The 25256-nt window shown below is 50.6% G+C and overlaps 1 protein-coding gene across 1 annotated transcript in view; it reads right to left on the reverse strand.

Annotated features, from left to right (window-relative positions):
• LOC128720380 (homeobox protein prospero) overlaps nt 1–24369 on the reverse strand; it is a 50690-nt gene extending 26321 nt beyond the window's left edge. The window contains exons 1-2 of the mRNA XM_053814048.1: nt 23663–24369; nt 23045–23104 (exon numbers count right to left, since the gene is read on the reverse strand). The gene's annotated coding sequence lies outside the window, so the exon portion shown is untranslated. The remainder of the gene's footprint in view (nt 1–23044; nt 23105–23662) is intronic.
• Nucleotides 24370–25256: the final 887 nt, after the last annotated feature.

The raw sequence follows: 25256 nt of genomic DNA on the forward strand, positions 1-25256 counted from the left end.
TGCAGGAAGCACTGGGCACTGGGAAGAAGGAAGCACATTGAACAGGAGAACCAGGAGAACCAAGGGCCAAAGGGCGCTCGAAGATGACGCGTGATCGAACGTATTTTCCTAACGTGTAAACCTGCGCCAAGGATTCGGTCGAAAGGGTCGCGAGGTGAGCTATACACATCACATGGCGTTACGGTACGTAGCCCCTTTGGCGGTTCGCGAGTGATCCGGAAGAAGCATTATTGAAAAAGTAAGCACAAGTCGAGGGTCGAAACATCGCGCAAAGGCGCGGAGTGCATATGTTTAGGTCCGGTCCGGTTCTTGCCCTTTCCCCGGCACGAGATGAAGCAATTAAGCAATCGTAAAACGGCTTCGCTCATCAAACTGTGCGTTGTGGGCTCAAAACATCGGTTGCGTCTGCGCTCCGAGGTCCGCGGTTCATTAGAACCAACGTGCTGCCCTATGACGGGTGAAGCATCGTCTTGGAAAAGCAGTTGATTGTGGGTAAATGCGTATCGTTTGTCGTCGCAGCTCGACACACTCGATCGATCAGAGGATGATCGACGCCGTTTGTTGTTTCGCGGTTGTTGTTTGAGATGTTTCCAGTCCATTGCGCTAAGGACCGTACACTTAGGATAGGAGCACCTTCGATGCGGATGAGCGACGAGTGCATTAGGTTGCTGTCGACGTGTAGGAATTTGACATGACGTGAATTTGTTGGTGGGCAGTGTCTTGGGCAACAGACGAATTCACGTAACTGACGCTTGAATCGGGGGCGTCTCACGGATATCTTTACCGGTTCCACATGGCTGCGAACGAGCCGATAACTCACCCATCGAGTGACGCTGGCTTATCTTGGAGTTATTCTCGAGAACAACATTGCACGTTACTCATTGTCGTTACGTTCTTAATGTTCCACGCGAAAAAGAAGCACCATGTGCCGGTGGTGGGCGTTTTCGATGCTTTGCTTTGGTCTATCAAATACTGATAGTACGATACGAGGAACCATCATAAAACATACAAAATTGAGAAAGCAAGCAACAAATAAAGAAGATAATGATTGCATACTTTTCCAGCTGGTAACGAAACAGCCTTACAGTCCGACGACTGAAGAGCATGCGCACTAGTTAGCGCCAAACATTCCACATCAATTCCCAAAAGCCGATTTTTTGTTTGGTAGCACGAGCTTCGAATAAAACGGCAGAAATTTAGACCTAAAACATTTACTCCACGCTTGACTTTATTCGATTTTTCGCCATAGCCGGTGAGTGCTTCCGGAGAAGCAATTAAATATTAAAAATAATTTCCCATGCTAGGCTAGAGCGGCTCTCAATGAAGCGATAATCTGGTGCGCGTTTCGTTCAGCGTTCAATCCGGCCAGATGAGTGCACAAAATTGCACAAGGGAGTGCACATTTGTCGATTGTTTAAAACTTTGCCGCTCGGCCTCGGCCTCAGCCTGTGGCGCGGGCAGGAGCGCTATTTTCGCCTCATCTGTTCCCTGTATCTCTCCGTGCTATACATTCTCGTCTGGTTTGCATTTGCCCGCCATCGAGAATAGCACGGACCAGAAAGACGTCCGCAGGGTCCGCGAGTACAGGGCAGCTCCACACGCACACACACACACACACACACGCAGGGAGGGGGTGCAATTTCGTACTAAAAACTTGATAAAGCCTACGAGGTATTAATCCTATTTTCTGCTGCCCGCCCATGCGTTCCCACACGATTCCACCCAAATCCCAAAGCCCTTCCGTCTGGCCAGTGAAACATAAATGCAATCGAATGCACTCGAATGCAGCGATACAGCACACACACACACACACACCCAGTTCGCGAGGGCTCGCTTCCTGTCCATACGCACGTCCGGCTAGCGAGCCCACACACAGCACCAGACGTGCAATGCGTGCGTAAGCCCACCCAACATCGGTGGGATGGTGTCCTCGACCGAGTAGGTGGGTAGGTGGGTGGGGGGGGGGAAGGGGGGACTCCATCAGAAGTGCATGTGCGGTACATAGCATATATCAAATGGCATCTGACAAGCCTGGCGGCCCCCGGGGCCAGAGCTCGCGAGATCGGATCGATACCTTGCCAGGAGCTGGACATCAATTCGAACGGTGCAGTTTTTCAGTGCGTCTCTAGCGCCCCCTAGCGGTGGTTCCGCGACCTAACTTTGGTGGGCTGCAAATGCAACCTTTTCGTGCGGGTGGCCCTTCTCGTGTCCCCTTTTGCCACACACACGCGCGCGCGCGCGTCTCTAATGATCTCCACCACCCAGCAGGACAGCAGCACAGGATCCTGGTTTGTTCGTCCTTTCATTTGTCCAGTTTTGTGTGGACAACCCACACCGTGCCGTGTGCGTTTTCTCGCTCACTCGCACGTTTTCGCTCTCGTCCGCGCTCTCCGCACACACTTCTGGGCGTTGGGGGGTTCCTCAAACAAAACAAAAACCCGAACACGGACGGTAGAGACTTGCTAGGTGCATCCAGCACCGAGCACCGAACACCGAGCACCGGACTTATGTACCGCACTCCAGGCGCATCAGCCAGAGAGTCATATCCTAGGGCAGGCGCTGACGCTGGACGGTGCTGGTGCGTTGCCTTGCCACCCATCCTTGCATGTATTCGATTCCGCGTGCATTCGATTTTTTGTGCGCTTTCTTCGACACTCAGGGCTGCATAAGGGCGGGCTGGCTGGTCGGCTAGGATGTGCAAGGTTGGCCGGCAGCAAGGACTCATCCCCGGGTGCGCTGGTGCGCTCGCAAAGTTCATCCCCAACGCATCCGGTGCAGAATGCAGCCGGGAGGTTGGTGTGATGGTTGCTGCGATGGTGATGATGAATGCGCTTTTGCAAGCAAAACGCATGGCCAATAATGCCCAGTTGATCTCGATTTTCAGGACACTCGGTGGTAGCGACTCGGGTGGAGACTGGGCTTCTTTTTTGCTGCGCCCACCTCCTAGTGCTTCTTCCGGCTGGCGTCGAATGAATTTGTGCATTGTCCGTTTGCTTCCGTCCGGTTTGTGCGCTCACTCCGGCCCTGAGGGTTCCATGTTTTGACCAGAGCTCTTCCCACTGCACTGGGCTGTGTGCGTGTTTTGGGGGAGATTAATGCCTTTTTTGCTTAGAGACTTAGAGTTTGTTCGAAAATCGAAACACTCGCTGTGACTGACTCAAGCATTACTTATTTGATTTCCCATCAACGTTGCATGGTGGTCCATCGTGTGTATGAATCAATTGGCAATATACCAATAGGGCACGATTTTCCACAGCAAAATGAGGCTATTTTTAAAAGAACACTGTCTCCCAACGCAAAGTGTGAACGCACGAAGCAAGAAAACTCGCCATCGCATTTTATGTTGCGTTCGCGTACATAAAACCAACTCACCAACTCATCCTCCACCTGCATTCACACGCACCACTCGAAGTAAATAACGTTTTGAAATGCAATTTTTAGCCATCCCTCAAGTCCCCGCACTCGCGCACGTTCGCGAATTTGCATAAAAAAAGCACCCACACACACACACACACACAAGCACGGCATCGTGAGCGTACATACGCGTCAAATTCGCCCAGTCGCGCGCGCGTTCGGATGCACTTTTTGTGCACACCACCAAAGCGCTGGGCACTCGCATTGGTCAGCGCTAGCTGGGCGCATCCTTTTGGGATGGGTGGAACCGATGCAGACTCGCGGGTTAGCAGCCATGCCGTTGCACTAGATGCACTTCTTCACTCGCTCCGCTTGCTGGTGGGTGGCTGTTTTTTTTTGCAAAATCGCGCCAGTCGCGCTGCGAGCAAAAAACGAAAAGTGCACCAGGCAGCAGGCGCAAGAAGACAAGCCAAAAGCTCGTTAGCCGTTCGCTGTTACGGTTTGGTGGCATGCTTTTTTTTGTTCGTTTATATGCGCCCTTTTCGCCTCCCAAACCGTGGGCGGGAGTTGCATGCTGCGGTGCAAGGTGCAACGATGCAGCGGATCCACGAGCGCGCGCGACAGCTTGTCAATCTTGTCAGCGTTCCAGGCAAATGGGCAGCGGATTCTGGTCGTTCGGCGCAAAAGGGGCCACGGTGGTCGGTGTCATCGCGCGCGCGATGACCGTGGGTTAGCGCAATGTGTCCGTCTGTCGCTTCCGATCGATCCTTCCGGCGTGCAGAGGTCGACGAGTGGACCGGACGAGAGCAAAATCTTTGGGGGCTGCTTCGCAAGCCTGTTTTCGGGCCATATGCCGTATGGCTGGTACGGTGCATGATTCAATTTATGTGCACATAGGCCGAGCACATTGGCGAACGCTCGCTTTGATTCCTCGGTTTCTCAGGGCCAGCAGCCAGGCGGTGGTCGAGCCCTTCACTCTTCCATTTGCCAAACGTATGTACGCCACCCTAAACAACAAACCACAAATGATTCCCAGGCTCCTCTAAGGGCGGCGGCTGTGTGCTCGAATATCGATCGATGGCGTCCATTTTGGCGAAATTGCATAGCCTTTCGTTTTGGCCGTTGGTTCACGTTTGGGGATTGCAAAAAGCATGGCGCTTCATCGCGACCCGAGGGCTGAACGAGACATAATTCGGTTGATTAATCGCCATTACTTGCGGATGCGCTTGAAGGTGTCGTTTGGTGGTCGTGTACACGAAAGAACTGCATCGGTGCGCTTGAGCTGGCTTCGGTGCACTTTTCTTGCCCATTCGCTATGGTGCATTGAGCTGCCCAATGAGCTGCACGTGATGGGCGGAATCCCTTCGCGAGTTACTGCAGTCTACGAAGCTCTCGGCCAGGTCAGGCCTCAAGTTACCCTAGGGTTAACCCTAACCAAGAGCGAGCGAATGAAAAAAAAAACCACCCTCGCTGGGGGCTGGTTTACTAGCAATCTAATTTGCAATTGAAAAAGTTACCAATTTTCCAGCACAACCATCGATCGGCTTTGATTCAGCCGACCTCCGTACGGGGCATTTCTTTTAATTAACCGAAAACCAACCACCCACTCCCACCTGCCAGACGGCTTTGAGCACTCCAAAACCAACAAACCCACCACCCTCGCTATCGCTACCAATTTCTTCACCCAAGTCAGCGCAATGTGTATGCGCTTTGGTTTGTGCTGCGATTGAAGCTGCCTCGAACGGGAGCGAACAATACAGTCAGAGCAGAGGGATGTGGGTGGATGACTGGGCCGCCTGAAATTCAACCCTTTTCCCCGACCGAACCGAAGGCGATGGGCGAGTGGTGGGCAAAGAAAAAACTTTTTTCACTCTTTGTTTTACAATTAGAACCGTCCAGTCCGGAGTGGCCGGAGCCGCTCGATGTTGTCAAAGTTCCATTTTTGATTTCTGTTCGACGTCCGCAACTCATTACAGTGCGTCCGGTTGCGAATGGAGCAGGTGTAGGAGGCTCCGTTTCAGTGCGAGGAAGGGCTCTTCCTAACCAGTCGCCGTCCGCAGAGTAAGCTCCTTTTAACGGAAGGGCCTCCAGCGGCAGTGTACCCGGCAGCAAAAATGTACAAAAAGGGCTCACGCTGCCGCACCGTGTGCTTGCATATTTTCTTCATTTTTTTCTGTTTTTGAAAATGATTTCCACGTGCGTTACTGCCGTACGCTTCCGAATACGCCCGCAAGTATCCGCAATGGAAGGGCAAGAAAGCCAGATTCAGTGAGGTACAACAAACAAATACCCTGCAAAGAAAGCAAATGGGCACATCCAACGAACACGAACGCACTGGCCCAACAGGGAGGCCCTGGTTGGCCATTACGATGATGATGGTGGGGTTCTTGGTGTCCTGGAGACTTTCCCGCAAGAACGGGATCCGGGCAACGTCGGGCAGCTTTCCACCAGCGGGAATAAGCTCACTTTGACAAGACACACATGCCTTCATGCATCATTGCACAGTTGTGAGCTTCGTTTGCGGTCATAATGCAGCGACGGTACGGTGCTTCTTAAGCATAGCGAAACCTTCGCAAAACCCGGCTGGCTCACTGGCTTCATGAACAGGGCTCTTGTGTTCGACGGAGGCTTGGATGCCACGCTGGGTCGAAACGAATGAGAAATGAAACACAGTACGCGTGAGCGAATGATAAGAAACACGCAGAGGGCAGCCATATTCTTGGGGGCGTCGGCGGGAACCAGTTCGTAGCGAAACGCTGCAAGATGCAGGTGGATACGAATGCAAATACGAATCGTCAAACCCAACGATAATGGCAACTGGTTGGGCATGGCATGGTCGGAGAAATCCCTCAAGACATTGAGCCCGACGAATGGAAGCACACGATGATTGTGAGCACACCAGTGGCTTGGGATGCCACAAAATGCTGGTTTCCCCGGGAAAGTAGGTTTTCCGAGCACACGGTTGGGTGGGGCAGAGTGCCACAGAAAATCTCCGGGTACTTATTAGTCAGCCCGGTTTGTTCACCTTCTCCGCTCTGTGGCGTGCTGCCGGTTTTTGTCTTGGTAAAGGTACCAAGCTCTGACTTTGCAGCTTTCGCCGCTTGCCGCACGACAATGCTGTTCAATGGTTGTCGATGACATCTGCGTAGGTGATGCCAAAAAAAAAAAAAAGATGTCGAAATTAAGCAATTGCTCGATTGTACACCCACCATGCGATTACACCCTTCGTAAACGCTTGCAAACGAAACCCTTCATGTGACAATCAGTGCACCATTGACGGCTGCGTGATGAATCGCAGGGATGTCCTTTCGCTACCACAAAGCTACCCGGGGCCAAAAAGGAAGAAATGTAGAACGCGCACCCAGCACACGGCACAAAGCCACTGCAATCCTTCTTGCCGTTGTCACAGGTACAAAAGGCCGGCTGGGCTTTGTTCGCTTTTGCATACGAACGTACTGGAGCGACTGGAAGGATTATCACAACACACACACACACTCAGCTCGCATCGAACGGTCTCCTTCGGGCGACTATATCGCTTCTGACCTGGTCCAAAAAGGGACGCGAAAAAGGACTCCGAAGAATTTTCTCCCGCCAATCGGGCCACAACCGTGCCAAAGGATTACCGAGCCTGGTGATCACGGCGCAGTGGTCAACGTCTTTGTTTGGTAAATGTTTACTCATTCGCACCGCATGCGCTTTCGACGCACTCGCACACTGGTGCGGTTTCGCATTAATCATCTTCTGCTCGATCGTACCGCCGGTTTCGGACCATCTGGCACTGATCCTTACAATCCCGGGAGCTCTTGAGAGGCTGTGCGTCGGTTACAGCAGGCTGGAAGCAATCTTGGTTGCAATATTGTCTTACCACCGCAAAAGTATCCCGTTTCATGGCATCAGAAATGGCCACCGTCCAGGGTTTGGTCGAGCGCGCGCGCGATTCTGCGATGTGATTCGGTGGCCATTTGGCTCGTGGCAGAAGTTGATTGGAAATGCGCTGAGGTTCAAGCGGCTTTAGAGCATCTTGCGAAAGAGGATAGATCATGAACCAGAGAGGCTCTACCAGATGATGCGCTTTGGCTCAGATGATTCCGGTTGAATGGTGCTCGCGTAAAAATATGCCGATCACGTAAAAAACGCATTAAGCGAAAATATCGGTATCGGGCCCTTGTGTGTCGGTTTCTTCCGGTTCCGGGGGAAACAACCCAACCGGCACGGGCACACTCAACGCTCGAACCGAAGCGTGCACCAGAGATAGCTTTGGCTCAAAGAAGGGGGAAAAAATGCTACACCTCATGGTGCGGTATGCCATCGTACCGCAACATGCGGCATACGTTAGGGCGGAAGGCATCTGTAAAGCTGCTGCTGCTGCTGCCGTTGCCGTTGCTGTTGAGACCCTAGACCAGGTGTCTCGGGGCTGCATCCGCGAGCTGCCTCTGCTAAAAGTCAATTGGCATGGTGATGGTGGGCCTGCTGAATCATGTTTGCCCTCTAAACAGCCGTGAATTAGACGCATGCCCATCGAACACCCGTGCCAATGTCTCGATCCGGAGACGAGACGGTTTCAGGCATTTACATAAGAGCCGGGAAAACCACCGGGCCGGAGAGCGTCTTTAACGTATCACTCATTCATTCACACGAAAGAAATGATTGAGTGAATTAGGCCGTATGGTGTGCATTGATCGAACCGACCAACGCAGCTTGCCTCGGTGTGGTGGAAGCGTGGCGAAGCATAGAAAGAGAGAAAAAAAAAGCGCAAACCATCACTGCAAACGCATCCTTAAAGGAATCTCCGGCTGCTGGCGTATGCGGGCGTGCGCTAATGAATAAAGGCGCTACCAGGCCGGCAACACTCGTGCCAGCGAAACATTATTAGGGATTTCCGAAACCGAACACCGAAGCAATAAATCGGCCCAGACCGGCTGCAACTCAGCTGGGGCCATTTCTTACGCCAGCCTGCTACATATTCTGGCGCCTTATCTCCTACCATTTGCACCTTCTAGCACCGAAGCATCGATCAAGCAGTGCGAATGCAGTTGGTGCAATAGGAAGGGCTAGTTCGCGGCAGGAATCCATCGAGCAATCCGTTGAATGGTACGGTTCGGTGAGCGGCAATTTCACACCTTGCCTCTGTCGAAGCGCTGCTCATAATGACGTTCAATTATAATTCAATTTGCCCCCGAAACGGCTCAATAGTGACTTCCGGTAGGCCGGGGCGAGAACGTCTTCACTGGCTGGGTTTAGTTCTATTTTCTCTGCCCCGTTGCGCACGATTCAGCCCGGTAGATGAGTCGCAGCGGTCAACGGACGCAAAACGCAACGTCGGCAAACTACCGTGCGGCTACGGGTGGGCTTCCGGTGAGTGTGTTGACGCACCCGGTTTGGATGGTAATTTTGGTAGGGTCTTTCATGCTTGCTCGAGGAACGGCACAAGAAATCACCTCCACCACCGGGTGCTGGTTGCTCGTTTCGGAGAAGCAAAAAACGCCGGAAAACACAACCAAAGGATGCGAAGGACGTACGGTGCCACCGGAAGATGCACACGAAAGCATGATATCCTTCCAAGGACACCCGACTGCATGCGGGAAAGGCGAAAAGATGCCTACTGAGAAGTAGAAGCAGGCAGGCATAAACAAAAGCCTCCAGGACGACAAGGTGACAATGCGCCAGAAGCAGAGCAGTCACGAAGGCTGGCTGGCTGGCTTACGGTGTAAGCTTAAGATCCCAGCGAAAGGATAGCAAGGCGAGTCGTTTTTTTTGTTTGTGTGTGTGCTTCCTACACGCTAATGAAAGACAAGACACACAAGCAAGGCACAGCGGTGGTGCGCTCGTAGACAAATAAATATCAAACTTCCTTCAGCTTCCGGAAATGTGTGGCGGAAGTGTGTCGAGTCACCAAAAAAAAACAAAAATTAAGAGCATCTGAAAGTTTAAAGACGTGCAGTAGAGGGATGCTCCTGGCAGCAGACTGACGGAGAGTGAGACAAAAAAAAACTAATGTTAAAACAACGAATAAACCACCCGCAAAGGCATCTCGCCTTCGTTTTGCGACAAGAAGAATCAAAAGCCAGCCGAAGGTGCAAAAATATACGCCTTCACAACCGTATCCTTCGAGCCATCTGCAGCCAGCTCGAATCCCTCCGATCGAAGGGCCAACGGAACAGAAGGTGATGCACGCTTCCCTGCGACAGAGAGAGAGAGAGAGCACAAGAGCAAACAAACCCAACGCCACCACCAAACACCGGTTGCGTAGAGTTAAACGACCTCCTGCGAGTCCCGTCCTCGTCGATAAGCATCTTCAGGTCAACGTGAACATATGGTGCAGCGTAATGCCCTTCGAAATTCACCACTAAACCCAGGAAAGGAGACGATTCTTATAAGAACCGACTCGAAGTCGCTCGAACCCCCACTCCTGCACAAAAACGACGCAAGAAAGCACGCCCTTGGCTCGAAAGACGCCGGATCGGGACCGCCTTCCCTAAGCAGTTACGTCATTGACGCGTTTAAATGCCTCGAGACGAACCGTCGTCGTCATCGTCGTCGTGGTGGTGCTAAGACGCCACGCCACGCCACATTGTGGTAGGTTGCGTGCCCTGGGGAAAAGGAAACCAACCAGCCAACCAGACGCGGCAAGAAAACCCGACTGAGTTCCGCCCAACCGAGGGGAAATGGTTCGATTTTCTTGGGAAAAAGTAAGGTCGGGTTTCTTAACGCCGTGCGTGCCGTTTGCGCGAGCTCGCGCTTTTCTCAGAATGATCAGAGACTTCAACGAGTGTAGTGGTGCTCGTGGTCAGCCGACTGGCCGCATTTTCCCGCAACGACGTCAGCTGGCACTAGCGCTAAGCAAATTATTGTGGCAGCTGTCGGCGAGTCGTACGAGTCCTTTTGCGCGATGTCACCGTTGATGAGCGCGCATCGGCGATCGAAAGTCAGCGATGCGACGAACGTGCGGTTCCGTGTGCCATATGAGCCGTTAGCCGGCACCCCTTGGTAAGTGGATTGAGCGTTTGCTTGCTCCCTTGTGCCAGCACGCTTGAACCAGTTCCATTTCTCGATTCCAGCGCGATCCTGCGGCAGGACCTTCGCTCGTCAAGCCACACTCGACGGCCAGCCTGGCGTACGCATCCTGCGGCAGGATCGACCCATCGAGCATACGGGTATAGTTAGTGCTGGGACCTTGAACTTTCCAGCACGGCTTAGATGCCTAAAACGGAACTCGGAAGGGTGCGCTGAAGCACCGCAGCGTACTCACCCCAGCGCAACGAGCCTCCGACAACGATCTTTACCGTTGGTTGACAAAAGAAAACGGACCCCGCGTCACAGGACCTCCCCGATCGAGAAGGGCGAGCGACGATTTTGGGGTGACCGCGTGTGTGCGTGGAAAGGTGAGCGACTGGAAAAAGGACACGCCACGCCGGTTTGAGCCCTACCCGCGTGTGTATGTGTGTGTTGCGAGACAGGCTTGCCAGGATGCTTGCAGCTGCATCTATGACGTAAAGGAGTGCCGTTCGAAAAGGGGAAGACAGCACGCAGAACTCGCCTATAGGGTCCGTGCGAAGGGTCGAAGGACGCCAGCCGAGAAGCCTTTGCTCGGTACCAATTGTTGTTGGCTTGCCTTTGCCGCCTGTGTGTGCGTATGCTTTTTTCTCCCTATTCGTTCGCTCTCATTCGCAACATTCGCAGCAGATCGACCGCGGTGGTATTAATGGGGAAGATTTTTGTTTGAGCCACTGGAAAACGCCACCGAAGGGAAGGTGTGCGTAGCACGATGACGAAGAATGTTTGTAAAGGTGGCCACGGCTTAGGCCACGCGAAGGACCCTACCATCATTCGAGGGGATTTTTTTTTTCGGTGTGTGCAAATTGAACGGTCCTCGCATGTTGCTATCACAGTGGGAGCATTCGCGCATACAGGAACTAAGACCGGACGGGCTAGACTACTAGCCGGGGTTTCAGCTAAGGGACGCGATTCTGTGCATCTGCCCTTCTGTAGCATCGTCGACCGGATGGGTGGTGAATTGGCAAAGAGGAATTTATAATTCCGAGCCAAGGAGCTCGGGAACGGGCTGTGTTTTGAATGTAACTTATTTTTCAACTACCTTTTGTTTATGAAACATTTAATTTATGTAAAAGGGTTTACCTTTTAGCCGGATCAAATAATGAACTCTAATGAGACATCTCCAAAGGCGCATGATAGAAATAATGCCTAATGCTTTAATTATTTACGTCTACACCAGCTGAAATAGTTGAAACAGAATCTGCGTATCTTGGGCTTCGTCAATTTGGACTAATGGTTGGCTTTGCCACGATCATGTATGAAATATTTCAGTAACGGGTTAAAATGAAATTCGATTCATCTCTTGAATCTTCATTTTCTTGCCTAATTTTCCCCGAATAATTTGTTGCATTTTATTCGCCACCAGCCATATCTGAACATGCTAAACAACAAAAAAAAACATGTTACGAAGCGACCGCTGCAGCTGTCGGCTATTTGATTGCTGCTCAAGCTATCATTGCGGAACACAGCGAGCCCCCTTTCTGGTGCTGCAGTAGATCGCTCGCAATGGTGACAACATTTGGGCATCACTTTCTTCGTACGTTACCTACGTGTGCAGGAACTTCGGGACACCCCGGGCACATTGGAATAGGGCGCGTGCCCGCGTTCAAATGCGCCCAGCACCCCTCGCACGAAGCCTTCCACGGGTAAATGTGGGTTCTTATCGCCTGCCTTTACAACAAGCCCCGGGAAGAGCCCATCCAGCTAAGGGAAGCAACCGTAACGCGCTGTATTCCGTGGACGAAAAACGACCACATTGCAGCCGGTTGCGGCGTTACCATGCAGCTAGTCGAGAGAGACGGCGTCTGTTAGCGCGTTGCTTATGGTAGATTCTTCTTCTTTTTTTCTGCCGTGGCTTCCTCTTCTTGTTCTGTGTAAGGCGATGCTTCCTCACCTGGAAAATCGGGAAACCGGCAGCGTGGTCGCGTGGCGAGCACGCGACCACCACAGCGATGCGCTTCGGAAAGCAAGCGTCTAACTTTTGCCCCAACCAGCTAATGGATGGGTGTGATGGCATCATGCGAAGCAAGGAAGTCGAATCGGTTGTGAAAAGACGCACTAAAGTTTGTCGCATACCGCGCAAACGAACTGTGACAAATCGACAACTTACAAATAATTGAATATATTTCATTCGAACCTCAGCGGGTGTTGCTCGGCTTCAACACAACTGATTCCCCGTGATTCAGTTGGGATATAATTAAGATTTGCTCTCCTTACATTCCCACACTCTCGCACACCTGGAAAGCGCGTGAAAATTCAAAAAGAAAACAATTCTCGAAGGAAAGGATAGCTTGGTATTTGCTTAGAAAGCACGGCGAACGATTGTGTTTCCGCTTCAAGACCTGACCTGAGAAGCTGCGCGGGACATAAATACGACCGATTTCCGTCGACCGTGCATTTCGCATTGTGCGTTTCATAGAAAGGGTGTAAAAATCGAACATGTCAATGAAGCTTTCCGACCCACATCACACGCACTAGACGGTGCATATATGCAGCGCTAGATGGGCAGCAGCAGCAAGGCCGCAGCAAAATAAAAGGCGAATTATCAAGCTTAAGAAAGCGAGAAAGAGATCTACCCAGAAAACGGCATACCAAAAGAATCCAGCCAGTCGCAAGTCGGACCGACTATTAAAATTATTTCCCAGCAAACCGAAGCGAAAAGGTCATATCAGGTAAGCCGACAGTGGGTAGGGGTTTGCACCGATACGGTTTGCGGTTTGCGGGACACAAGGAAAGAGGCGAAACTTTTCGAAATAATTTCCAGCCGTTCCAGAACGGAAGCAGCGTTATTCACAGGGCAACAAGCCCACGAGTGTCCTAGAGTGATGCTGAAGCAGCGTTGGTACGCAGGGCGCAGGTGAACGAGTTGAAGATTGCAGTGTAAGACGAAATAAATCTACTTAGATGAACAACTCGCACCGAACTTTGCACAGCATTTTGTGCACGGCGCAGGAAGAAGTTTGTCGTTTTCGATTTTGGGAAAATGTTATTCATACTTTTCACCCCTCCTTTTGAACGAATACCAATCTCGGACGCGCTCGGTTCGCTTCACGAGGACGATTTTGGTTGCCTTTTTTTTGTTGTTGTTGATTCCTTTCGCTCCTTGCACTACACAATGATTATGATGATGCGGGTGGCTAAGATGATGGTGGCTCTTTTGTTTGTCCAGTTGTCCCATCCTTGGGCATCTTGGGCATCAGCGATCGATCAACGGTACCATCACTTGGCAGCCGCAAGCATGATGTTGCCCCGCGAAGACAAAAGTTTCTTGCGAGCATAAAAGTGGCACGAAGTAAACGCAGAATCTCGACGGGAAACCGCAACGGCCACGAGCTGAGATGGTTTAATTACCATGAAGCTCGCGCAAACAATGTCGATAAGTTTTTGCCCGGCGTCGTGCAAGCGAAGGGCAACAACAGCAACAACAACAAAAAAAATGTACAAAAAGTGAACCAGCTCCGGTCCCGGTGGAGCTTGTTTCTTTGCTGCTAATGCCGCAGTGAGTGTGTCCTTTGTCTTTTCGCTTCAACACCCGCTGGCCAGGGATGCTGGCTGCTAGGTCCGGTCCGGCACTGGGACGAAACGGTCCAGCGCTGAAGAAATTAATCCACTTTCACGCTCTCGAGACGCGCTAAAAACGGTAAGATTGCTTCGCAAGAAAGGCACTTTAGCTGAGCGTGAAATCGTCTGTTGAACATCCCCAACCAGCACCGCAACGATGAAAGAACTCTGTCGTTTAAGAAGCTGCTCAGAGGGGTGAAAACAGATTCTTTCACGGGTGGAAGCCAAACTTCTAGCTGAGGGGAGAAGGAAAGACCGCCAACGTCGAAGAAATCGTTGAACGTTTTAAGCGTGAAGATGTCTTGAGCGTTTCGAGAAGGGTGCGAGTTTCTTCATTTTCCTTATTCTTGGCAGCTTGCGCTTCACGCTATTAATGGGGATAATTTACAGTGAACCAAGAGATGCAAGTGTAAACTAGATAAGCGATACAACAACGATCTAAATAAATAATGAAATTTGGCAGTTTTTTTGGAAACATGCTGTATTATGACAGCCCATAATGACTCTTTAACGTAAACGAATCCTTCATGAGGAACTTGAGCCTAACGAACGAACGATTCGACCTTGAAGCAACTTTCCCCCAACGAGGGTACGCTTAAGAAGCTGTGAAAAAGATGGCAAGGATCAGAATCCTCCACCCCATCATGGTTGAAGCTGACGGTCTTAAGAAAACAGACAGAGCAGCAAGTCCTTATTATTTGAACGTCAAACACAAACGAGAGGGTCGTCGGTCGTGTTTGCCGTACGTATCAAATCAGATCGCTTAGCTTGGGCGGTAGTATATTGCTCGTTTCCAGCACGTCTTAAGAAAGCAACAGCGCGAACAGTGCAACAAGTTTAGCCCCTCGGTCGCTTACGGTTAGGTTAGGTTGCCCAGGGCGTGTGAAAGACTATTGACACTCGGTGGTAATGAGCTGTGTTGCTCTGCAGACGTAGGGCCACCCCTCGTGGGAAAATTCCGGAAGTAGTTGATATCCGGGACATATCCGGTGATTGCGTGATTTGTCGTAATGCACCTGAAATGGTGGAAAAATCACGTGGGAGCGTTCTTTCACGCTTCGCAGGCTACCCTCTAGCAGGAGAAGGTGTTGCTGAAAAAAAAAATAAAACAACAAACAGCAAACTCAAGCTTCAGCGCTTCGATCAAAGCACTGGGTGAGCGAATTTAAATATTTCCGTGAATTATTCATGAACTCGCGCGCGCAGTGTGGGAAATTCCGCAGGAAAAAGCCAAACTTTCCCGTATGAGCACACACCCACACAGACGGAGTGAACCCTTTTTTTTGCTGCTGCTGCGGCGCTACTTTATCCTTTTCCCTTCGACCAATCAAGCATGAAAGTGGCTTCTGTCGGCCGGCCGCGTGGGGTTGGAAGATGTTTTAATGATTGGTTTTTGTCCTGCTCATCCTCAGGCCCACGCACGCGAGCCGATAGTGAGGGAAAAATTCAATCAATTAAAGTTTTGCGCAAAACTTTCGCATTGCTCCCGCATCAGCCCCGTTACTCGACCGTCCCACCCACACACACACACATGGTTTTTTCTTCCCACAGCGTCCTGACGATCTTCGCTAGTGTGTCCTTCCCCAGATACCAGGTGGGCTGGGAATGGCGGGCATGAGTTCAAATTTTTAATTATCTTCCCTCAGAGCAAAATTGATTAATGACGATAAGAATGTCGCTCGCATGTAGAAAGGGCTACACGCTATTCTCCCCATTCGCAGGACGCAGGACACACATACGATCGCACAGGATAGAGTCACCCTGAGAAAAAAAAAGGCTTGCCCTGTGCCCGGAAACGGTAAGTCACAAGAAATCATGGGAAATTCCTTCGCACAAACCGCTCCCTAGGGCTGCTAGTGTGTGGTGGTTCCGCTTCGTTGGATGTCCTGTGAAAGCCTGCGAAGGCATTGCATGTGTCCTGCAGGTCGCAGTCCAGCAAAACGGGGGCTAGAAAACATAAGGATAACCGTTCGAACTGTTCGAACTGTGCATCGAGTGGCTGGTGGAGTTGCATTCAAAGACAAGATGGCGCTGATCGAAACACTGCAGCCAATATCAGACAGATCATCAGAGGACTGGCATTCGAAACATCGCACAGCATCACAGCAACAGCGCAGTAAACCACGCATTGTGGCATCTCCAGCACCCAGCGCGCGACGAACGTAGACAAACACTTATCTAATTTATACAATCCGAGCGGAACTCCCCACTTCCGGTGGAGGCGAATAATTGAAGCTGTTCCGCACAAGTCAATCCGGAGCTATCTAGCCCGGCACGGCGTCGCGGCGAACTCGCGCGAACATTCGAGCTGCACGTGGTTTGCGCTCACGAAATGCTTCGCTTACTTTTTTCTTTTTTTTGATCTCGCTCGCCGTCCACATGCCAGTAATTACCATTTGAAACATTCATCAGCCGGTCTCGCGGCCCACCCCGGGTCGCACCGACAAATCGATGCACCGTGGAGGAAATGGCACGGCATCGCACCCTCGTTCGCGATCTCGCACGGTCTCTTATTAGTTTGCGTCACCATTGTTGGCGCATGGACGCAGTTCCGTTCCGTTTCGCGGGGCGACCAAATCTCTAGAATCATATCGCATCATGGAGTACTTCCTCACATCCGGTGTTTTGTGTTGCCCAACATCGGCATCGTCCCCCGGAGACCCCGGTGCGGCGGGTGCGGCACGAGAGACACCATTGTCCGGTCTGTGTCCCTCTCTCTCTCTCTCTCCGACCACCCCCACCATCACCACGAAGGGGGTACTTCCGATTCCGTCGGTGCTTCGCATCGCTGCTCGCCACGAATCAACGCGCATATTATTCTAGTTCTCCCACTTGACTTATTGCGCCCCAGGGTTGGGGGGCCCACGGAATTCACTGTACCACCCGCGGAACGCCCTGATTGGCCAACCGGTGGGGTCGCTTTAGGTGACCGACAGGTCGGCCAAACCCTCTCAAGGGCCCCACATCGAGGGCAAGCGAGCGAACCGGTGCGTTTGCGTGCACTTGCGCGGAGAAAAACCCGCTAAAATACGCGCAATCAAATCGCGCCCGCTCGCGCCTTGGGAGGGGGGGGGGGGGTGAAACACACACACACACACACAGTTAGATATCCACACATCATTTGATTGTCATCGGTCACCCTGAGGCTCATCGCCACCCCCACCCGGTCGCGTGTGGTGGGGTTTGTTCCGATTTCTTCCGCTTCATCCCTTAAGTGTGGGGATTGTGCGAAAGGGGGGGGGGGGGGGGGGTGGGCGGCTAGAGAGCGGAGCGTCAAACGGTCACCCTCAGTAGTTGGTTCCGGCCGGGAGCTTCCGAGGAGTCATGATCTTTCGACAGTAGTTCCGGTCAATTTTTACTTTTCTCTCCCTCCCCAAAACCCTGGGTTTTCATGGGTTCGTCGTTTCATTTGCTTATGGAAATGATGTGTGCAGAACGAGAGAGAGAGAGAAAAAAACAGGTCGGTAGAGGAGAAGGAGGAGGAGGGGGTTGGAAAATTACTTCACCCGGCCTCGGACGTGGGCGAGGTATTTAGAACGAAACGGAATTCGTTCCGTTTTTCGAGCCGTGTTTCTGTTGCGTTATGTCGTTCTCCCCTTGCGTGTAGCTTTTTTTTTTTATTTCATTTTTCATTTTTCACCGTCAAACGAAATGACGCGCCAACAGAGCCACGACTCAGAGGGTCCCTCGGTGGCTCTGAGTTTCTGTTCCCCTTTTTTATTTTTTTATTTCACCACCGGACCAGGTGTGTAGGGTGGTTCGGAAGCGAGCTCCACTGGCAGGAAGGGCACATCACACCGCTTCGGAAGTTCGGAAATTGCAATCGGAAGTAAATTATGGCTTTAGAGTTTCTTTTCATTTCCCGTCGTGGTTGACGGGCGGGAATGGTGAAAGGGCCACCGGGCCGTGGACATTATTGGGTTTAGTGTGCCGTCAAGGGAATCGCCGGAAGGTAATCGAAGCCTCAAGAATCGAGGGCTCAATCTCGTGCGAACGACGATGATGGGGGGGGCTTTAGCAGATAACCCACGCCGATCGAGTGGGCGTCGATTTCAGGCCAAAACTTTTCGCCATAATTATGCCCTAGCCGTACGATGTCCTCTTGAGGAAAATAAACTTCATTTCGGTGAAGAACGAAAGCGTCGCAGTTGTCACCAGCCGGTTTTGAATGCGGAAGCAATATTTCTTCTTTATCTATTAAGACCCACCGTCAGCGAGAGGTTACTTTTTTGTGGTCTGGCAGACCACCGTTGCACGACACGGTGGCTGTATGATTTACAATAATTAACACCTAAGAGTTCCCTGAGCGTTCGTAAAGTTCCCTGGCAAAAAGGCATACAAACAGAGCCCTTTTCCAACGTCCACAAGCCCTATGGCTCACCTTCCTCATGCTTTTGTGAGGGCATTTGCCAAAGCAACGACATTCAACCATTCTGCTGCGGTTCTCTACACATTTCGAAAACAAAAGGCGACCCAGAGTGGAACAGTCACAGCTAATAAGCTCCTCTTCCGTTCGTTATTTTAGCTGATGCTGCTCGACTGGACCGGGCGGTGCATTCGGGCGCTGAACCCTTTGCTGCACCTTTGTGCGTTTACATTGCGACCACGGGCCGAGCCCTTCATACATTTCCACTCACGAACATCGGTCCACGAAGAGCTAGAGAGAGAGACCAAATGCCGGTGGGCAAGGTGTATCGCTTTTGTTTATCGACATGGTCAAAGGGGGTTTTGAACATTTTAGCTGAGATGGTTCGCAGCATTGCTGCAACCATTGCATTGGATCCAGCAGGTCCAGCAGGGTCCAGTAAGATATTGGCAGATGACCATAACCGAAGGTGGTGGAATGCTTCTGCCGGGCTCAATTTCCGATTGTTATCGCATTGATATACGCCCCCGAAGGGTGGCCACACAAAGGACACCCGGTGGGATAGAAGCCGGGGCTGGAAGCGGTTCTATTCTGATGATTGCAATCTGCTCCGAACTGGAACTGGTCCGGACTCGCTCTTCGACCACCACCGAGTTGATAGATTTGGAAGTAATGAAGAAAATATGCTAATGGAAAAGAGCATGCATCCACGGGTGGCTTCTTCTCGAGAGTGAGGCTCTCGGTACGGTGTGTGGGTATGTGGTCGAAGTCGAATGAAGGAATGGACCTTTTTTTTTTGCTCCTTACTCTCGTACGCTCGTACCGAGAATCAAACGGCTATTTCTGCCACATCCATTTCGTAATGACTCGGGTTGCGGTTGGTTGGATGATTAGAAAACTTCTGGATTAGTTACCATCCCTCGATATCGGATGCCTTTTCTGCAACCAGAACGCAAAGCTGCTCAACAGCAGGCCATGATCAATCAACTCGAAGCTTTCTTCGGCAAACTCGAAACCCGAATCGAATTCATTGATTACCAGTTAGATTCTCATTTGCTTGGGGTCTCGTGTTTTTGCTGGGTATGTTTTAAAAACTAAATAAAAAAATAACACACGCAATTATCGATCCTTGAGCGAGTGAGAAAATTTGCAACCATCACCTCAAGGTGAGACTCATCCGCAAGGACTACCTGCCGTAGTCGTGAGCAGCATTTTAAGGACCCCCTTTCCGGTATTTCGGTTTCCGGTTCGCGTCAGTGTCACTTGGTAAGACATATCGCGGCAGACAAACGTGCGGCGAAAGGCACGATTGAAGCATTTAATCGACCCACGGTCTTGAGGTGTTTCGTGTTTGGATTTCATGTGCCACGGCCCTTTGCTGCGGGTGTCGTGTCGTTGGTCCAAGCACGCAACGGGACGTGGTGAAACGAGCTGCCCAAGATACGAATCAATCGGAAGGAAACGCAAGGAAAGTTTCGCTCTCCACAGCTCTGAAGGGACGTTTTGTAATCGTTTCGTGACGAAACGCGAAATTGGTACTTCTCTCACTTGTCAGGTGTTGCAACCGTCGAAGGGCTTACGAGCTTCCATTAGGCTGTTCTTACTACCGAGGGGTGAATGATGGTAAAATGTATCTTCACGCCGTTCAGCATAGCCATCGATGTGGTGGCGGGAAATAAAGAAGCGTCGATGACGCGAGGGAAGTAGCAAAACACTAAAGACTTTTGATTCTAGCTTGTCGTTCAACAATGGAATCGGGAAAATAAATAAAATGTTAACTTAAATCATGAGAGCACGAAAACACGCAAGATGTTCTTAGCACCTTTCATTCGGTGTTGTCGAGTTGTTATGCTTTAACAACAAAACAATCGTTCAAAAGCGTCTGGCAACAACGTCATCGCTGATACAAATTCAGCCCCAACTCAGATATTACGACGAGCGTTGGATAGATCGACCAAAGAGATCTGTTCCCCTTCTCAGGCAGCATGCGGTGGTGGGACAACACCCACTGCTTTCCACCCTCACTGTGATTTGTCTGTTCTTTTCTCGAGCCGGTCGGCCATTGGACGCTTTCCATGCGAGTCGTGTTCCACCTCTCAACACACTTTCCGGCAGTGCCGTTGCGAACTACGATTCGCTGAAAATCCGCCGTTCCGTCCCACGGCACACGCGAACGATCACATCTTTCCTCCCCGACGCTTGCTGGCGCCGATCGTCGAAACACTCGCGATATTGCCAAAGGGTGAAATAGCAGTTGGAGCATGCAATATTTGTGGTAAGGTCGGCAAGAAAAGTCCAGCAAGCGAACCAGCGCTTGCAGAGTGGACTGCCCTTTTGAAGGCAAACAAAGTCGCCATCGCAAACCCCCAGCCAACTCCGGATTCGGATGCACGTCTTTATCGATAGTTTCGTTCGTTTTCCGCATCCGGTAGCTGGGTTTCCTTCCCAGCTTACGAGAGTCGATCCATGGGCGAGGAAAAACAGTCCAAACACGCCCATACTGGGCGGCTCCATTTGAGCGCTGTAAGAACATACAATGGAGCTAGCTGAGCCGGCCGCCCGTAGCCTCTTGATCGTGCTCGACGAAATGCATCCACATCGCCATCGAAGAGCTTGCTGCATAATCATCAAAGTTTTGCAGACATCCTCATCGCGCCATGCATCGCCAGTGCACCGATGCATCGATGGAGCGCGCGACTAGCGCCGTGTCCTGCGGTGAAATGTTCCGCTGTTAAGACCGCTTCGAGATTTAGGGATGGAGCGCAAGGATGCGATAAATTTAGCTCGCTTCACGAACCAGCTGCACAACATCAAATGAAGGGCTGGGTTGGTCGAGATTTCGAACTCTCCGTTACGAGTTTTAAGCCGTGCAAAAAACCGATTTATTGATCTCGGCCATGGCTCGTTTAACAGCACGGCGTTCGCGCAAACGAGCCAGCCAGCCGCTGTGGGACAGGAAGCATTAATGAGAATTCGTTTTCGTTTTTTTCGTTTTCATATTTTTCGGAAAAGAAAATCAATACCGCCCGAGTTAATCAAATGGGTAGATTTTGGCCCATTGGTTTGGGCTGAGTTGGCCTGAGTGCTTAGGGGCTGAGTTTAAGAAGACAAGAATCCAATTAGTACCGATAGACGTTGGGTCGCTAGCACGTTGTGCATTGCTAGAAGCCCCGTTGGGCACGAAAACTGCAAGTGCATGCGGACCATTGCAGGCCGTGGCAGCGCGATGGTTCGTCAAACACAAAACACACCACCATTGCACCATTGTCAGGGCGATTGCAGGGCGTAATTGTTGACTTTCTGTTCAACTTGCGCGATTTACACCGCGTAATGCCCTAGCCAACGGAGGGCAACACGTCCAATTTAGACGCATCGTCAGCGCACGGAACGGGAATTTTAATTTGCACAACGCACGGAGCGAGCGTGGAAGCGAACGAGGGCCGTTTTTCTTTGAGATTCACTTGGGGTTTGGTTCTTGCGCCAAGGAAACACCAAGGAATCGAGCCGCACGGCACAATGCGCATCGATTGCACACCGGTGTGGTTGCCCAAACGACTCCTGGTAGGGGGATGTTTTTATAATGCCTGCCAGTGCTGTGGCTGTTTGCTCCTTATCGACCGATTTCATATCACACATAACCTGTCATCGCATGTTACGGGTAACGCTTGCGAAGAAACAGCCTGAAATGATATAGCTACACATCGGTGTGGATGTGGGTGTGGGTTGTGTGTGTTTTTTTTATAACTTGGTCGATTGCCGCTGTTTAGGCTAGGTGTTGCCAAAGAGCAGAAAAAAAAATTTTATGTATATATATATCAGTGGCAACGTCGAATGCACCCGTCCGAAGTGCACCGCATTCGCGTGCAGCAATGATTATCGAAGCAGGCGAAAACTCGATAGCATGAATGCGAAATCGTACTTGAAATACGATAACATAGTGGTTTATAATTTATTTCTTGTCATCGAGCGCACATCACACGTATCAGCAGCCCCGGTGAAGGCCGAGAGTGTGCAAATGGCCGCGGGCGTGCGGAGTGATTTGCAGCAGGGACGAAATGAAAAGCTTCGAGCCATCAGCGTTACGGGTTGTCTCTTCGAGAAAGTGACGACAAGCCAGCCCAACCCAGCCGTGCACCCATATGAGGGAGGAAGGGATGTATGTGTGTGTGTGTGAGTGTGTGCCGATAGGGCCAACCTCAGCGACGCCGTGCAGGTGACCCAAACACGGTGCCACCATGTGGTAGAATGTGGCGCTAACGTTGTGCTTCGCCACCGCGGATGGAGTGTGTCCTTGTTTTCCCGTGCGAATAAAAGTCCAAAATAACCTCGATGAACCCGGTGGTGTGCCTAAGATGACGGGAAACTGAATACGCTGCGCAATGTTCTTCAACGCTGTCACGCTGCCTCTAAACCGGGACGAGCACAGACACACACACAGCAGCTAGAACCCACCAATCTTGTCAATCGAAAATGTCACAACAATGTTGAATGCGTCTCCATTGCCTTCGTTCTATCAGAGCGCGTTAGATGTGCGCTTTATGCAATGAATAACGTTACGCCAGTTTGGTGTACGCTGCAAGTGTTTGATTGCGGTGCGTTTTTCTCGCGTTAAACGGAGCTGCGTGAGAACGAGATTTTTTCTAGGAGCTGTAGCGTTCGTGGTGCGCCCGTTTGTTACAATTGTTCCTTACCGATTGTATGAGCACTTACCTGGCATTAGTGGTGATTTTCGGTCTGGTGTCGAATATCGGTAATATTTTGTGGAAGTATCTGTAACAATTGTAAATCAAATTAGTCAACTGTTGCCAGGCATGATTTTTATGGGCTACGGTTTAAATAAAGTAGAGCTAAAATATAACGATATCTGTGATACTAATATTATAAAGAAATGATATACGATATTTTTGAAAGCAAAACTCAACAAAAGCCTAGATAAAACATGTTTTATTTTATTTTTCATGTTTCGGGGGGTTAAACACGGTATTCGGGACATTAACGCGTTTGCGCAGTAGCGCACTCTGGCGGCGAGTAGTAAAACTTATCCAATATGGTATGCGTATTGCATAGATGTAGGGTCAACGCAAAAAAAAATACCCAAAACATAAGAAACTTAATTTTATTTAACAATTTATGTGAGGTTTTTTTTTCAATTAATATCGCACGAGTTCAGGTAAATTACAATCCAACATCCTTGTATAACAATTCAGATACGAAAAAAAAAGAGAGTTCAAAAATCCGTACAGCCAATCGGTGTAATAAAATAAGCTGTAATGTTTGGTAAATTTCATTATCATTGTTTTTTTTTGTTTTTCTTGAATGATACATCACCATATGGAAACCGTTCACACTAATAAAAAACAGTTTTTCCTCCTCTCTGCGCATACCGCATGGCTTATGAAACGGCCGGTATGCATTATATCACAGTTAGACTTTGATGGTCGGTTTCTTCGACAAACATGTTTCTTCTTTTCTTCTTCTTTTCTTCTTTTCTTCTTCGTTTTCTTCGACATATATTTAATCTAAAACTCGACAACTCCACCAATGCTTGCTTTCTTTCTTCGCATACGATGATACTGTGCGCCCACCACCCAACCTATGCCAACGATGCTCCCACAGACGGTTGCGCCGACGAAGACGGCACATTTCGCGACACTACCGGTACGACGACCACGGCATTCCCGGCTATGACGGAGAAGAAGGCTACCGGAAGCTGGTGCCGTGCAGGTTACGACCCATTCAACCCGCAACACCCGCCAAACAGTGTAACGGGCCTGTCGGGATGGCATTGGACACGTATCGTCCTTTCGCCATCGGGCCCGCTGGCAACAACTGAATGGTATATTCGGAAAAGAAAACGGTTGGCCGGAATTTCAGCACTTTGACTGCTGAATCGGGCTTTAAGGATTTTGTGAGGTGATCTTCTCCGTGCACAACCGCGCCAAGACCGCTGAATTACGCTCGAACACCTGGCAGTCGCGAATGAAGATAATCGGCGTGACGAGAAAGGTACATCGGGCTCTCCAAGCTCGTCACTAATGAAGCAGAGCTTTTGTATCCTACCGGACGAGAGCTACGTCTTTCGCGAACGTAGAGACGTACGCAAAAAAACGAAGAAAAAAAAACAGACCTGCGAGGACTGCCCGTCTGCAAGAGCAGAAACGAGCCGAAGCGCGACTTCCCGATGGTGGCGTTTGCTGCTAGGATGGATAATTATCACCTGAAAGCTTTGTGACTTGCACGTACCGGTGGTAAAGAGACTTTATCACATTCACTTGCACTGCACAGTCACTGGCTGTCCTTTGCGCGCTTGGAACGAGCATGGATTCACACATAAACACACACAAATTCGCACGCACGGTTGGGCTCACAACACCACACTTTGTTACTTATTATTTCCGCAAATTCGCTCCAATTTCTGGACGATTCCTCCGCACTAAAAACCAACTCCCCCAACTCTTACGCACTAGCCGGGCTAATGCGCCCGTGGCCTTGTTCGTTGGCGTTATCTTCTTCGCACCCACACTGGTACGCGACTTTTCTCGAAACCTTCGCGCACACACGTGGGCTCGCTGGTTTCGCTGCTTATAAGATGTATTGGAATGATTTGTTCATCCTTTACATCCAACCGGTCAGCAGTTTCCTTCCAACTGAGTTCTCATCGCGTTGAGCACTGACCCGCACTAGTGCATTATCGCGCCTAACCTAACTTTCTTTTGCACGGTTTCACGCACGCACGCACGCACGCGGTTGTTTTGAAAGTTTTCAGTGAACCCGGGTGCACCTTGCACATCTCATCTTGCGTTCTCTCGTCGACGCATCACTACAACGCATCACGGTAGTGTTCGGTAGCGTTTTTTTTTTGCTTTTCTAACAGCTCCACACAATTCGCGACCCGCTCATGCTCTACACACAAAATTTCACT

This window comes from Anopheles nili, chromosome 2, assembly GCF_943737925.1.
Source record: "Anopheles nili chromosome 2, idAnoNiliSN_F5_01, whole genome shotgun sequence".
In the NCBI taxonomy this organism is placed as follows: Eukaryota; Metazoa; Arthropoda; class Insecta; order Diptera; family Culicidae; genus Anopheles; species Anopheles nili.